This window comes from Oryza glaberrima, chromosome 8 (assembly GCF_000147395.1).
Source record: "Oryza glaberrima chromosome 8, OglaRS2, whole genome shotgun sequence".
NCBI classification, from domain to species: domain Eukaryota; kingdom Viridiplantae; phylum Streptophyta; class Magnoliopsida; order Poales; family Poaceae; genus Oryza; species Oryza glaberrima.
Genome location: NC_068333.1, coordinates 15,673,877 through 15,689,084, shown reverse-complemented (window position 1 = coordinate 15,689,084; position 15,208 = coordinate 15,673,877). Strand labels below are relative to the sequence as shown.

Here is a 15,208-nt window from a genome sequence, read left to right as displayed (position 1 = left end):
TTCATTTGCAGGGACTAAAGATGCTAACTAAGCTAGCTGGCTTTCTAGCATTTTATTAAAGCTCAGCTGATTTTGAAAAGCAGAAGCAAAGCCATCTAATTTGACATTAATGTTTTCTATGATCTTATCATTGGCAGCAAGCTTTTTGCTTAATGCATCAGTGGTTTGAACTTGCACAAAAACGAGATCCTTCAAGGAGGGCTGGTTAGAAAAATTACCGTTGTTGTTACCTCCTTGATAATATGGGCGTGGTTGGTTCCACCCCTGACCTCCTTGTGGACGGTACCCGTTATTGTTGCCCATGTACATCGCCTCCTCACGGGTTTTCGGGTAGTCATTCCCAGAATGACCTGTGTTGCCGCAGACTTCACATGTGACGTGAGAGTCCAAGGCCTTGGCGGTGCCTTGTGGCCGTTTCTCGTGGTCGTCCAATCGCTTCATGAGGAGGTCCAACTTGGCAGCAAGTAACTTCGTCTCCTTGACGGTGTGCATGCCTCGCTGACGGGTCTGGAATCGTTCCTCGCTCCAACCCATGTTGGAGACCATCTTCTCTATTAGATCAACGGCTCCTTGAACCGTTTTAGAGAAGAAAGCTGCTCCAGCTGTCGCGTGCAGGTGATCGCGGGACAGCGGGGTGAGTCCATTGTAGAAGTTCTGCAGGATCAGCCAGTCGTCCATCCCATGATGAGGACAGGCGGCCACGTACTCCTGCAGACGCTCCCATGCTTCCGGAATGAACTCATCCCTTGTCTACTGGAAATTGAAAATCCTTCCACAAAGGGCATTGGTCTTGCCCATCGGGAAGAATTTCGAGAGGAATGCCGTAGAGCATTTGTCCTAGGTATTGACAGTAGCATGGTTGGCATAGAACCACTGCTTTGCTCTAACGAGAAGGGAGAAAGGAAACAGTCGTAGCCTGACGGCGTCGGGACTGACGCCCTTGATGGTGTGCGTGCTACAGATCTCCAGGAACTGTTGCAGATGAGCATTGGCATCCTCCTCATTAGGCTTGCCATAGAACGGGCTAGCCTGCGCCATCGTGATGAGGCTGGACTTCAAGTCGAAATCCACGTCCCCTATGTTGACCTGCGGCCCAATGGCCACATTGTCAGCAGAGGGGGCAGCGAACTCGTGGAGAGTCTTGTTAGCCATAGTCTTGAAGGTCGGTGGCGCTGGTATGGCTGGTTCCTCTATCGGTAGAGTTTTGTGCGGAGCAATGACTCGCGGCCTGACGCTCCGGAAGAAAGCTTCTAAATTTTCTTTGAAGTTTACTGGCAAGTTGAAACCAGTCATGCACTACCCTGTTTTTACAACAAAAGCGAAAACAACCAAGGTTAGCCTGCAAAGGAAAATGATTATATAGAGGTAAATATAAAGTACTAGTTCAAGTAATCTCTATTATGAATCATCCCCGGCAACGGCGCCAGAAATGCTTGTTGGTATTTCTTAACGACATTACTAGAAATATAATTCCCAGCAATGACGCAGAAATATTTCTGGTATATTATGGTTACAGAGTTCATCCGCAAGCGCACGGATATACCATTGTAGCATTTCACCCGAGAATATTCCAAGAGTATCGTATTTATTTTATCCCGTGGGAAGATCATGTAGAGAGAACTCGACTAATAATTTATATATTACTTGTGATAATCATATTCTAAGCAGGGGTTAAACATAATCCAAGGGTAGAGTAACACACAAGCATTAACTACTCATTCTCATAATATATCATCTAAGCTAAGTGGAAAGAAAAGAGAGAGAAATTCTATTCCTATACTTCTAATATACATAGTATACATACATTCTAGTTAACCGATATACTAGCTAATACCCTCTATCCGATGCCCTCCTGGTACTTCGAGAAGCCACCCCTGACTGCCGAGTTCCTTATGACAGCCCATCATAACCATACAACCGGGGCTAAATACGGAGGAATACCCTCCCCAGGGAATTAACTTAGGATTATATACCGGCGCGGAGGAATACCCATACTGAGCTATCACCATCAGCGGCCCACCTCTCATCCGCAATATATAACCCTAAATAATGATATGCCGTAATCTAGACACCACGTCTAAACTACCAGATACTACTCCAATATCATCGTCATGACATAGAGTAATTGCATAAGCAAACATTATACCCGCACCAAAGCATCTCACAGATAAGCTAGCCGTATATTCAGTATAACATGAACATAATGTAAAGTTGGTACTCATATACTCGGAAAGTATTTCAATACCATAAATGTATATAGAAGAGTATTTTAATAAAAGTACAAAGCTTACAAAAGAGAAGAGAAAAGCTACTAGAGCCATACCCGAACTCTACTCTATTCCTATTTTACCAGCTAGATACTACTAAACTAAACTTGAGAGAAATGAGAGAGCTATTGCTTGAGGTGTGTGAGTGAAGTGAGAATGGCAACTCCTTTTATAGCCTCCCAATGACGGTTGTGATGGTTGGAATGGTCGGAAATACCTTCCAACCGTCATTGGGGGCTAATCCACACCGTCCGGCGAAGCCTTGGATCAGATGGCGCTAAGGGGGTTCGGCCGAACCTGGGGCCGGCCCAATCCAGCCCAATTTCGGCTAGCGGCCTCCTCTGTTGCTTCTCTTCGCAGACTTGTGAATTTTGGCCCAGTTTTTCGTGTCAATTCTGAGTTCTTGGCCCATTCATACATAAGTCTGGTTCTCGACATCGTCCGATTGATCTATAGTCTGTGTTGATGTTGATTCTCCTCCACTTTATGGTCATTCTCTGTAAAAGGTTAGTATACCTAATACTAGTGGAATATTATTATTCTAACAAATATATGCATTGCAAGCATCACTAGTTCTCCTCTATTTTGGTAATATTGACGGTCGAAACTGATCGATATCGACCGTCAACACAACCCCCCAAGCTTGAACATTTTCTCGTCCCGAGTGAAGGACGAAAGGAAACAAAGACTTGGTTGTTGATCAGGAGTTGCTACTATGCTGCATATCTCAAAGATACAGGTGCAAGGTATGTACTCTCTCTCAGATTAAATAATGTTTGACACGGTGGCTTACCCTTACCCCTGATTCCCACGAGACACTGCTTTTCCTTGCCTTGAGCGGTTGAAAGACAGAACAGCAATTAGAGCACCAATCACCCAGCCTTTATTCAACTCTTATTCCGGATGTTTTCAAATGATTTTGTAAAAGAAAGCCAAGTTCCTCACCAATTGTTGCCTTTTTATTCTTACTCTAAGGTTTTAATATGTAGAGCTCAGTAGGGATCAAACATGGCATACTTGCATTCACATTTATTACTAAGTCAAAAACTTAGACTAAAGCAGATAACTAAACATACTTAAGATCAAGATCATGCAAAATGTGTGTGTGGTGTATGATGAAAGTGGTATATGAAGGAAAATAAAGAAAAAGCTTCTCCTTTGTGCTTACTTTCTTCTCCCAAAAATCCTTCTTTTATTGATTAGGAGAGGGTATATATATATATATATATATATATATATATATATATATATATATATATATATATATATATATATATATATATATATATATATATATATATATATATATATATATATATATATATATATATATATATACATATATATAGGAAAAAGTACGAATTACCCCCCTGAAGTATTGGGTGAGTATGAATTACCCCCTAAACCTGAAAAACAGTCATTTTTCACCCTCAACTATTGATACCGGATGAAAAACCCCCCCGAGCAGCTTTGCAAGCGGTTTTGGTACACGTGGCAGCCCAGTCAATAATTCTTTTCATTTTAAATTAGCGGGACCGACACATCAGTTTCTCACCCTCTCTTTCACTCCTCACCACTCTATCTCTCTCCAAAATCCTCTCTCTCCCTCCCTCACCTTGAGGACAGCGGCGAGCAGAGCTTGGAGCGGTGGAGCTCGGGACAGTGGGAGGAGCTCGGACGATGGTGGGCAGAGTGGGCGGCGGCGAAGACGGCGCACGCAGCCACCGGCGCTTAGAACGACGGTGAGGGTGGAGTGGGTGGCGAGGAAGAGGCCGCCCGCAGTCACTGATGCTCGGGACGACAGTGAGCGGAGCTTAGGAGCGAGGGGGCAGCAGAGCTCGGGGCGGCGGAGGAGGGGGCGGCGGAGCTCGGAGCAACGGGAGGAGGAGGCGGCGGAGGATGGAGGCCGGGGTGGCGGAGGGGGCGCCCATAGCTGGGGGCGTGCGGCTCGTCGAGGCAACGGAGGGGACGCCTGACGCTCGGGGAGGTGGAGGGGGCAGCGGAGCGAGCCGAGGACGGCGATGGGCGGAGCTCGGGCGGCGGGAGGAGGGGGCAGTGGAGGGGGCGGCAGAGCTCGAAGCGGCGGGAGGAGGGGCAGTGGAGGGAGCGGCGGAGGATGGAGCTCGGGGAGGTGGAGAAGGCGGCGGAACGAGCCGAGGACGGCGGCCCGCGGAGCTTGGGCGGCGGAGGAGGCGCTCGCTGCCGCCGGCGTGTGAGCCGCAGGCACCGGCATCTAATGAGAGAGAGAGGGACGTGAGAGGGAAAGAGATAGAGAGAAGAAATATCTGACAGGTGGGCCCTATTTTTTTTTAATAAAAAAAATTGCTGACTTGACTGCCACGTAGACCAAAACCACTTGCAAAGCTGCTCGGGGGGGTTTTTCATCCGGTATCGATAGTTAAGGGTGAAAAATATCCGGTTTTTGGGTTTAGGGGTAATTCATACTCACCCAATAATTCAGGGGGTAATTCGTACTTTTTTCCATATATATGTATATGTATATATATATATGTATATATATATATATATATGTATATATATATATGTATATATATATATATCAACATAATGCTCATGCTTGAAGGAGCATAACTTTTTTTTTCATAACCATGTCTTTCGCTTCTTTTTTTTAAAAGGATATTTTTTTAGGAGAAGAAAGCACATGAAAGCATGGAGAATTTATTTTGATGGTAAAAATGGGAATGGAATGGAATATTGCTTAGCTTCCAATGTAGGAGTTTAGCATGTGCATATATGTGGATGTATGATCTTGATCATAGAGCATGAAAAGTATCTACACAAGTCACAAGAGTTCAATGGAATAACAAGTAACCAAAATGTATATGGTTTAATCATGATAGCATATTTTTTTGCTCTAGTAGAAATTTATATGAAATGAGAAACTTTCAATTTATCATTTTGAAAAATAAAACATCCGGAATTCAAGTCAAACTAGTATGAGGCATGCAAGTGCCAACATACGACCGTTATCTCAAGGACATACTCAACAGCAAGACACCGCTCATCAAGATTGTTCACACTGATTATGCAAATAACAACTTATTTGAAGAACTTTCATAATCCATAATCCGCATAATAGTTGCCCCTTAGATGCTCATATACAAAGCATAATCAATTTTTATGATATTCAAAACTTTGTGCATGCGTCGTCACTTCCTCTCACCTCGGCACGTTGCCGGATTCGGCGTTCGCTGACAATAGCAGCATGTATGACTCCATCAACGGTGTCACCTCTGCTGCTTCTGTTCCTTGAATGAAACACCCCAAATGCTGCTCTTGCATCTGAAAGTAGCAGCAAATTCAACTTTTAATTTCAGATGGTAGTATCATACCACTCATCTTGTTGAATTGATGAACATAAAATTGGCAAATTACTACAAACTTGTAAAATACTAATAAGATTTCAGTCAAGTTTTTTAACACAAGATCGTAGCCATTTTTCTGAATTATGTGAAGGGGCCATTCACATGAAGAAAATAAGCCTCATGCCCCCAGCTTTTAATTAAGGTTGGGTTTAGTTCCTAATTTTTTCTTTAAACTTCCAACTTTTCTATCACATCAAAACTTTTCTACACACACAAACTTCCAACTTTTTCGTCACATTGTTCCAATTTCAATCAAACTTCCAATTTTGGCGTGAACTAAACACACCTAAGTCCCACATATCCCCTTAGCATTCCAGGAGAGTGCATAGCTATACTATAATAAAATCAAGGAAAAATCTCACTACTCCTGAGTCCTGACCTGACCATATGCACATGACGTGAAAAGAATAGAGTAAATTATAGTAGTATCTATTTTTGCAGGGACGTTTATAGCTTTCATGCGCAAGAATATAATGCATAAAAATTGAGGAAAAGATGGCAGAAAGGTATGCACAGTTTATGACGTTTGCAAGCCAATATTTACCACGAAATCACTGGCACTGGTAAAAATATAGAACTCCAACCATTTGAAAATATATGCAGTTACTTTGTTCCTATTTTTAATGTAAGCACTCCTGTGCCAAGAGAAAAGGTTGAAAGTAGTAATCAAAATAGTAAAACCGGTGATCAGATAAAACTTAATAAATCACCACATAAAGATTTGAATCTATTTCAGTGACACCGCATATGTAGGATCAAGTAAATGCAAACACATAAGTGTGCGTAGACGTTGAATAGCATCATGAAACTTCAATTTAACTTTGCCTTGCAATTGCAGTATGTCATGCAAACATCACCGAAGATTGCCATGCAAATATCACCGAAAACTGATCTAATACCAACATCTGTTGAGCTTTAATTTGATTTAGGTCATATTAAATAAATTTGAGGTGAAGTGATGAATATCATTGCCAGAAAAAAAAATCCAAAGACCATCAACAATTATAATATGATCCCTACAGTACATATCTCACGAACATTTGTCTGATTTTTTTTGTGTGCAGGGACTGAATGAACATCTGTGTGACATTTTTTTTTACATCTATGAAGCAACAATGTAAGGAGAATCACACAATTTTGGTAGAATGTAATTCGAGAAATCTTTCAACCACCACGTCAGGGTGGGTTGGTGTGGGGAAGGGGGAGCTTGAATCTTCCACTGTTACAAAGTTGCAGGCATTTTAGTAAGCATACAGATAGCTAGCATCACGGCTAAACCATACCACAAACAGGGGAGGAAAATCAGTGCAGGAACACAGTTCAAATCAATTACAATCACTGAATGGTACCTGCATTTGCAGTGCAAATTAGATTCAGAGAAATACCTGCCCCCACGCTGTGGACAGGAGGTTGAGGGGAACTTGGGCACCAATAGAGCTGTCAGTTGGCACCTAGGATGGGAGACGATGATAGGAACCCACATATCGATGGTAGCTAGCCAGCAGCGCCGCCCACGGGAGCTTGGGGCCAATAGGATTTCTATGCCACAGCCAACGGAAACTGCATCAGATAGGAGCCCACTGGCCGATGGCTGCCACTATCGCCAATGGGAGCTGGCGCCGCCGCCGATAGAAGCTCTGCACATTTGCAGGTTTCATTGATCATGAGGCCAGCATCATATTACAAACAGTAAAAAAAAAAAAGGCTCAATAAGTAGTATAACCGTTCTAAGCCCCTGAATTGTTGTAGGATTAACAAAATTAGGCCCCCTTTGATTCAAAGGAAATTCATAGGAATTTTAGAGGATTTTATTCCTATGGGAATTTTTCCTATATAGCCATTTGAATCAAAAGAATGGATCCTATGAAATCCTATAAAATTCCTATGGAATGCCTCTTCCCATGCAAGTTTTGGAGGAAATTTAACATGAGGTAGAACCTCTTGATAACTTTCCTTTGAGTCTATCTCTCTCATCCAATTCCTGTGTTTTTCCTGCGGTTCAATCAAACGGTCATTCCTATGTTTTTCCTGCGTTTTACAATCCTATGTTTTGCACTTACATTCCTATTAAAATCCTACGTTTTTCCTATTCCTACGTTTTCTCAATCCTGCGATTCAAAGGGGCCCTTAACAAACAGAAGGTGCTATTGCAATGCTGCAGCGCCATTGAGTTGTATCAGCTCTACACACTATTGGCTGAAATTTCAATTTGTAATTTCAAAAGAATAGGGGCTACCCATTAAAACCAGTATCGGATGAAAATAGGCATGCAGAAAATATGGTTAAAACTAAATGAGGGTGGAAAGATTTTGTTCATGTAAATCAGATGAAAAATTCAAAAGAGAGTTAAAATAAATGATTCTGAACTTAACTCTGAAAACAGGAAAAGTTGATGATATTCCCAAATCCCAACATTATGTTCCTTTTGAATAAATAATATGAACTCCAAGCAACTATTATCTATGTTTATTCCATCGATTAAGATACTTTCCATTAGGAGATAGATATATTAGCTGCACATTTTGTAGAACTCATGAATACTTGGAGGTACTCTCCATGCATCGGTTATGTATTTGTGTGTTTCTGGTGATGACCTAAATTTGTTTCAGATTACACCAAACTCTCAATATATTTTGAGGAAGGAAGATTACTGTGATCTCATTAAGAACAACAATAATAGTGCAGCATACGCAAATCAGTTATCAATTTTGATAATTCAAAACCACAATGCAGACTTTTTGGTGGGTCAAAAAGTGCAAGCAGAGCATGTGAATTTGTGCATCTATTCTGTTCGATTTCAGATTATGCAAAGGAAGAAATGGACTGGGAAGAGAGAGGCTTTACCGGTGGCCCGGACAGGATGGATGAGCGGGAGGCCTCGCCGGTGGCTCTTGGCAACCTTCTGTGGCAGCAGGGTGACCGACTGCTGCTCTGCGTGGGGTCACGTCGGTGGGGGGCGGAGGGGGAGAAGCGCGAATGATCGATCTGACCATTGGATCTCACGATCTTACGGCTAATAAGACGTGTGTCTGTTAAGATTGGCTTCACCTTCACCACTATAGACTTTTTAAGTAGTCTGACTAGAGATAGAGACTATAGACTAGAGAAGAGTCCCGTGGCGACAGTGGCATGCAGACGATGGCCTAGCAGACCGTAACGTGAAGCCAAAGCAAAAAACTTGCCGCTTTTAATTGTTGTTTCTCGTTCACGCATCAGATGCTCCCTGTGGCGCGCGCGAAGAGGAGGATGACGGCGTATGGCGTGAGTTTTTATTTCGGTTTTTTCTTTCCGTTGTTTTGCCTTTTTTTTTCTTTTTTTCTTTCCTTTTCTTTTTAGGTTTTTTAAATATATACGTTTATATGCGTATATAAAGTTTATATATGCGTATTTGTATACATGTATTTTTTGGTTTTTTTAATGCCCGTATACAAACTTTGAATAGTTACATATACAAAGTTGATATATTTTGTATATGTATGTATACAATATTTTGTATAGATACATATATATAAACTTTCTATATGTGTATATATTTTTTTATACATGTACATATTAGAAAAATATACATATATACTAACATTTCAACCATCACCAAGCATGGTTACAGGTGAAAAAAAAATCAAATACAGGTTAAAAAAATTATCAAGGTTTTTGGGCGAAAGTCTGGGGTTTCTAAGTAGAAATTAATGTTTTATGGTTTAGTACAAAGTTTAGGATTTCAAATACATGTTATATATAGATATTTGAGTTGAAACTTTGGGCACTAATATAAAATACCTCAATGTGAACGGCTCATAAGTACCGGTTCATTTAAATTGGCACCTATAGACCTTTTCCCATCTCCATGCGATGAAAAAAAATATAGAACCGACAACTTTGAACAATACATGTGCCGCTTTTAGACAAAAAAGAAAGGTACTTATACTTATACTATAGGTGCTAGTTTATTTAAAAGAATCGGTACCTATATTAAATAAAAACTAACACCTATAATATATTATATGTACCTTTTTTAAAAAAAAACTGGCACTATACTAAACCAAGCCGAACTGGTGAGCCGACCACGTCCTTATCTACTCCGCCCACCCGCACTCATCCATCTAGCGCCCTGTCGTAGGCTCTCCGGACCTTCTATTATATTTGAGAGATGAAATGAATAGTTCAAGTCATCAAACAAGCATAATGAAACATCCGACGCCTCGAGAGAAGAATATTGGAGACATTACTGGGTCCTTAGCCTGCCAGTCAACTTCAGCCCGAGACGTGCTCGTCAAACCACTCGAAGGCGGCGACCAGATGTGTTACACATTTAGCAGACTTGACAAAAATGGCTAAAGATCTACAACCCCTCAAATATTCCTAACTCATACTAATGTGAATCTAGTTCCCAGGATGTGCACTAGATCCACACTTTCATCTTAAGCATGATTATACATAGCAAACACAACTAAGATGAAAGAAACTTAAAACTTAAGACTTACAACAACTTAATAATTACGTAGACCGACCGGCCAAATAAATATATTAGAGAACAGCGGAAGCTTGACTACCCAATCACAAGCACACTGACTAGGGGTATACCCCATTTAAGTTCTCATCCTAGAAGAAGCAATCGGAACCTGCATCAATCAAAGACTAAGTCTAAACCTACAAACAAAAGATTATATCAACAGCAAGAGTCAGTACATTAAACAAGTTAATGTACTGGCAAGCACAAGTCAATCCTACCATACTACATGTAAGGAATATATTCAAAGGAAGGCAATATGTAGTTCAATTTCAGCATAAAGCAAGTTTTGTTTCGCAATTCTTTTGTAAAGGAGTTGATGCTTCAATTAACAAAACAAAAACAAATTTTAAGTTTCAATATTAAGTTCATCATAATTCCATCATAATCAATCTCTCTTGTTGTCATCCTTGGACGACAAGTCATAATATATCACCTCACACACACAACTCAACACATTTATCAATTTCAAACCAATATCACATGATTACATTTTAAAACATAAAGTCTATACTCATGACACTTCACCAAAGCGCTCATGACCGTGAGCACGGCTAATCGATTAGTTTTAGACTCTGTGGAGTTTGTACAGCTTTACCCACATGATATGAACACTCTAGTTTGTCTTGTGCCGGCCAAAGCACTACCACACTATACATGTTGAATGTGGTCTAGAGGTTATAATGAAGCCTTTACACTACTTAGAGCCTAGCCTTGCACCAGCACGATACGTGTTCCTCCATCCTAGGCATACTTGGAATATGCCTAGAACCGTTAAGTGGCGGGCCCATGCCTTAAACTTAACGCCGTGGTGGCGGACACGACGGGAACCCACCACGTGGCACAATACCGTTGTATTGGACACGCTTAGTCACCTAAACTACTACGTCGGGGTAAATAGGAAGCTCCTCTGAATTATACAAACTCATACACACCGGCCTACCAGAATACCAGGCTAGTCCTAAATAGATTAGTCGGGTTAGGCCATCCCATACTAGCACATGTGGATGTACGAATAACTTTAAATGGGTGACACAAGTTCAGTCATTATGGACTTGGGCAAACACTCCCCCTATCGGTATGCAACTAACACCATATGCACACCACTTGCCGCCCAAGTATAAAATCACATTTTACACATTTTAGTTCGCAAATAACCATCATATTCATTTTATTCCAGCAAAGGTTCAAGTATCAAAACCACATTTTAATTATAGATGGAATGAGCATTTGCATATTTCTAAGCATGGCTAAGCAAGTAGTTGCACATAGAGCATATATAAACCCATTTGAGCACAAAGAGTGTACTCTAACCATTTCTAGGGGTTCAAACAGCAAGAGGATCAATTATTCAAGGTGGGGTATGCAGCAAATAGGTCATAACTACCTTAACCCAATTTCAAATACTGATATAGTCTAAATTCACATGCAACTTTGCAAACAAATATTTTCATTCCTCAAATCATGGGATTCAATGTGTTCAAAGGATGGGAAGAGAAAACTTGCCTTGATCAGAGAAATGTTAGCACCTAATCCACTCCTTCACCGATTATGCAATTATCTAGATAAAGGACACGTTATGCAATTAAACACCGAAATAGCTGAAAATGCAAAATGCTCTAAAATGCATGACTTATGCACAGTGATTAGGTACTGGTCTTAAAATGAATTTAGGTGAAAGAATTTTTATTTTATCTTATTCCATTTGGGAGTTATGAATTTTAGAAGTTTTATCGGTTTATAGTAGTATAGTCTTAGGTAGTGTTACAAAATACTTTTGTAAAGTGATTTTTATTATATTAGACTTCAAGGGGTGTGGAGATGTGTTTTATAATACTAACACATTTGGTTTCACAATTTTTGGATTTATAATGAAATCTTTATGCATCTTACAAGTTATAACGTGTAGTTATAACGTGTTATAGGTGTATAGTGTTTTATATGTGCATAACTCTAGAGTTGTAGGTTCAGAATATGCTACCTCCTGATTAAGTTGAATAAAAGAAGTAATTTGGTTAACTAAAACATTTTTAGTTCACATGTTTATGGTTTTTACTACTATAGTTCATACTTTATAAACTAGGGGTGCTCTGATCTAGACTAGCAATACATTATATTAACCTAGAAATTATTATATGAGCTAAGTTCTTCTAAGTTTTAGTGGATGGGAAAGGAACTATGGCTCCACTGGTCCATCAAGTTTTATTTAGGTTTATTCATAGCTAGAGTGCATTTTAAATACCTTAACACAATTACCTTGCTTAACTACCACTAGGTGTCTAACTCCTAGGTTATCTATTTAAAGATTAGAGCTACAATCCTGTACAAAAGGTGAATATTTTATTTTACTATGTTGAAGTTCATTATTTTCTGGTTCTATAGAAACTGGGTTCATTTCATTTGGACTAAAAATGAATTTTCTACAAGTTTTACAAATTAATGGCTGCTCTATGTTAGTAAATCCTTATATGAATATTTAGAGACTTTTACTACACAGTAAGTATATAATCTTATTTCATAACATGGAAATACATGTTTTGGTGTTCTTACAGAACTTAAGTTTACTCAAATTGAAGCTAAATTGGGTTCTACATGAATTTCTAAACTTTAGCTTATCTAAACTAATCATTCTAGAGATAATAGTTTTAGAGGCATTTGATGCAAAGTAAGTAATTACTTTTATTTCACCTAATCAGAGAGTGCATGATGATGAATCTGTAGAATTTGATTTTGTTTCAAAATGAGTTGAGATGAATTTTCTATGTATTTTATAAGTTTGTACATGTTTTATGTATGACCTATCTTAGATAAATTTTAGAGACATTATTTGTACAGTGAGTGTCAAGTTTTATATTTCTAAAATAGAGTTCATATCTTAAAGAATCTACAGCAACTGGAATCATTTCAAAATGAGTTACATTTGATTTTATATGGATTTTTCAAGTTTGGGTGTTTTCCTGTTAAACATTTAATGTTTTAGTTATTTTTCCTTTGCATTTTCAGATTTTTATACACATGGGTCCACCGATGGGTGGCTGAACCAATATACAAAAGGTCCCTGGGTTTTATATGAACTGCATTTAGGTCCATGGGTCCACATGTAAATGGCTGAAGTTTTATAGTTTGAACCCTATTTTTTTGATCATTTACAGGACAGTCCTCATCTTCAACCTCCAGCAGCCCGATGGACTGGGAGCTTGGCCATGCCTTTGGCGAGCTCGCCGGCGGCTCGATTGGGAATGAGGTCAAAAGATAAAATGAATATAACGCTCTCACGATTCCATTCCTCTACTTTTTTCGGTTAGCGGACATCGGAAATGGCGCCGGCGGCGGGTCTAAGTGACGGCTGTGCTTAGGCTGCTACTGCATGCTGCTTTGGGGCCTCGTTTTCGCTAGATACATGCATGCATGTGCTTCCTAAGGAGTCCAGGATGCTCACCGAGATGCTAGACAAGGCTGGCAAAGCTTGGTGGGTGACGGCGACTCGTGCAACTGCTCGGCGGCGGCAATCTCCTCTGGGTCGACGATGATAGCTTGAACAGCTCCAAGAACTGGCATGCATGCAGTCATCAAGTGTTAGTGAGGTCCCTATGGTGGTGTATGTGCGAGGAATCGAGCAATGGCTCACCGGAGAGGATGGATTCGGCAGTAGCGACGGTGGTAGGTTCAGATCGGCACCGAGGAAAAAGGGGCGTGTTCTCCGTGCTCCTAGTGTCTCCGATGGTGATTCTTGAGGCGTCTTGAAGAGGAAGTCGAGGCAAACTTCACGGCGCAGCGGCTTGGCTTGAGATAGATGGATTCGGCCAGGCAACAATGATGACGAAACAGCGGCGCTCCGGTGCGTGCTTCAGGGCGTCATCGGCGAGGCTTTCGTTCCCGGCGATTGGCTGCATGGTTTGGAATGAGATTAGAGGGAATAGAATCGGCATTAAGAGGAGATGATGGAACACTAAACGAGAAGAGATGACCGTGGCTCAGAGAGGCTGTCGACGGTCGTCTCTCTCGCGGCCTGTGATGGAGATGAGAGCAGCGGAGAGGCAGAGGGCCTTCTCTCTCGGATTCTTCGGCTCTGGGATGGTGAGTGTGGCTGGGCGACGCGTCTGAGAGGAGTTGAGGCCTTGAGGGTGAAGCTCGGCGTCGGCACGTCAGCTCCACGCGTCGAGCACTCCCTCCGCCAACGATCTCTCTCTCGGCTGTTTAATCGGCTGGAGCGGTGGAGAAAAAGTTTGACAGTGCTGGAGCAAGCTATAGTGGCTGTCAGGTGGGGCCAGGACAAAGTAAACTAGGTGGAAGAGAGAGGTCTGGGTAGAAACATGGGTGAGATTGGTTTTTGAAGAATTTCCGGAATTATTTCTTCCCCCTAAGTTTGCAACTCAATATCTTAACATGTGGACCAGAAGAATTAGTGTAGATTTTACTGGTGGTAGATGTTTATATCTAGATTTCTTTTTTTTTTTTGCACTTAAAAATAATGGGTAGACTGCTCACAGAAATTAAACAAAGATGGGCTATTAGAAAGCTAGATTGAATTTTTAGAGGCTTAAACAGAAGAGTAAAATTCTAGAAATATTACATTTATTCATGATAAATAATCTAGTATTTGAATAAATCATTTCCCATGTTCACTTATGTGCAGTTAAATGTACTTTTGGATGAAATATGGTTTTAGCCGATTAAAATTTAATTTGATTTCTTTTAGTTGTCTGCTTTGACTGATTAATTTGAGGTATCAACTTGAGTGTTAACAAAATTACAGAGGATAAGTTTGTGCTAATCATTGTTTACATAAATTTTTCTATGATTTTATCTTGAACAAAATATTTTAGAGAATTAGGATGACCTTTGTTTGTATATATGTTCCCACTTCATAATTGCATCTAATATTATTATAGGGATTACATTAAACTTCTTTTAGACTGAGAAGATGATATTTGAATTTAATATTAAGTCCACATGTTATCACCCAAGATTAACTATAGTTTTGCTTAGTAATTTTAACCCTTTTAGTTTATGCTTATGAGACCTATTATAAAAGCGAGACCAAAATC

At 40.4% G+C, this 15,208-nt stretch overlaps 2 long non-coding RNA genes and 1 other non-coding gene across 3 annotated transcripts; 1 reads left to right on the top strand and 2 right to left on the bottom strand.

The window, feature by feature from the left end:
- The first annotated feature begins 676 nt into the window (after positions 1-676).
- LOC127783415 (small nucleolar RNA R71) lies at positions 677-783 on the top strand. Its single transcript, XR_008019319.1, has one exon. It is a non-coding gene; the product is annotated as a small nucleolar RNA R71 (small nucleolar RNA).
- A 4,525-nt stretch (positions 784-5,308) lies between these two features.
- LOC127781687 (uncharacterized) lies at positions 5,309-9,019 on the bottom strand. Its single transcript, XR_008019050.1, has 3 exons — positions 8,498-9,019; positions 7,039-7,290; positions 5,309-5,570 (listed from the first exon to the last, which is right to left on the bottom strand). It is a non-coding gene; the product is annotated as an uncharacterized LOC127781687 (long non-coding RNA).
- Positions 9,020-11,665: 2,646 nt separating this feature from the next.
- On the bottom strand, positions 11,666-14,259 carry LOC127781686 (uncharacterized). The gene is made up of 4 exons (XR_008019048.1): positions 14,129-14,259; positions 13,789-14,047; positions 13,600-13,711; positions 11,666-11,721 (listed from the first exon to the last, which is right to left on the bottom strand). It is a non-coding gene; the product is annotated as an uncharacterized LOC127781686 (long non-coding RNA).
- Positions 14,260-15,208: the final 949 nt, after the last annotated feature.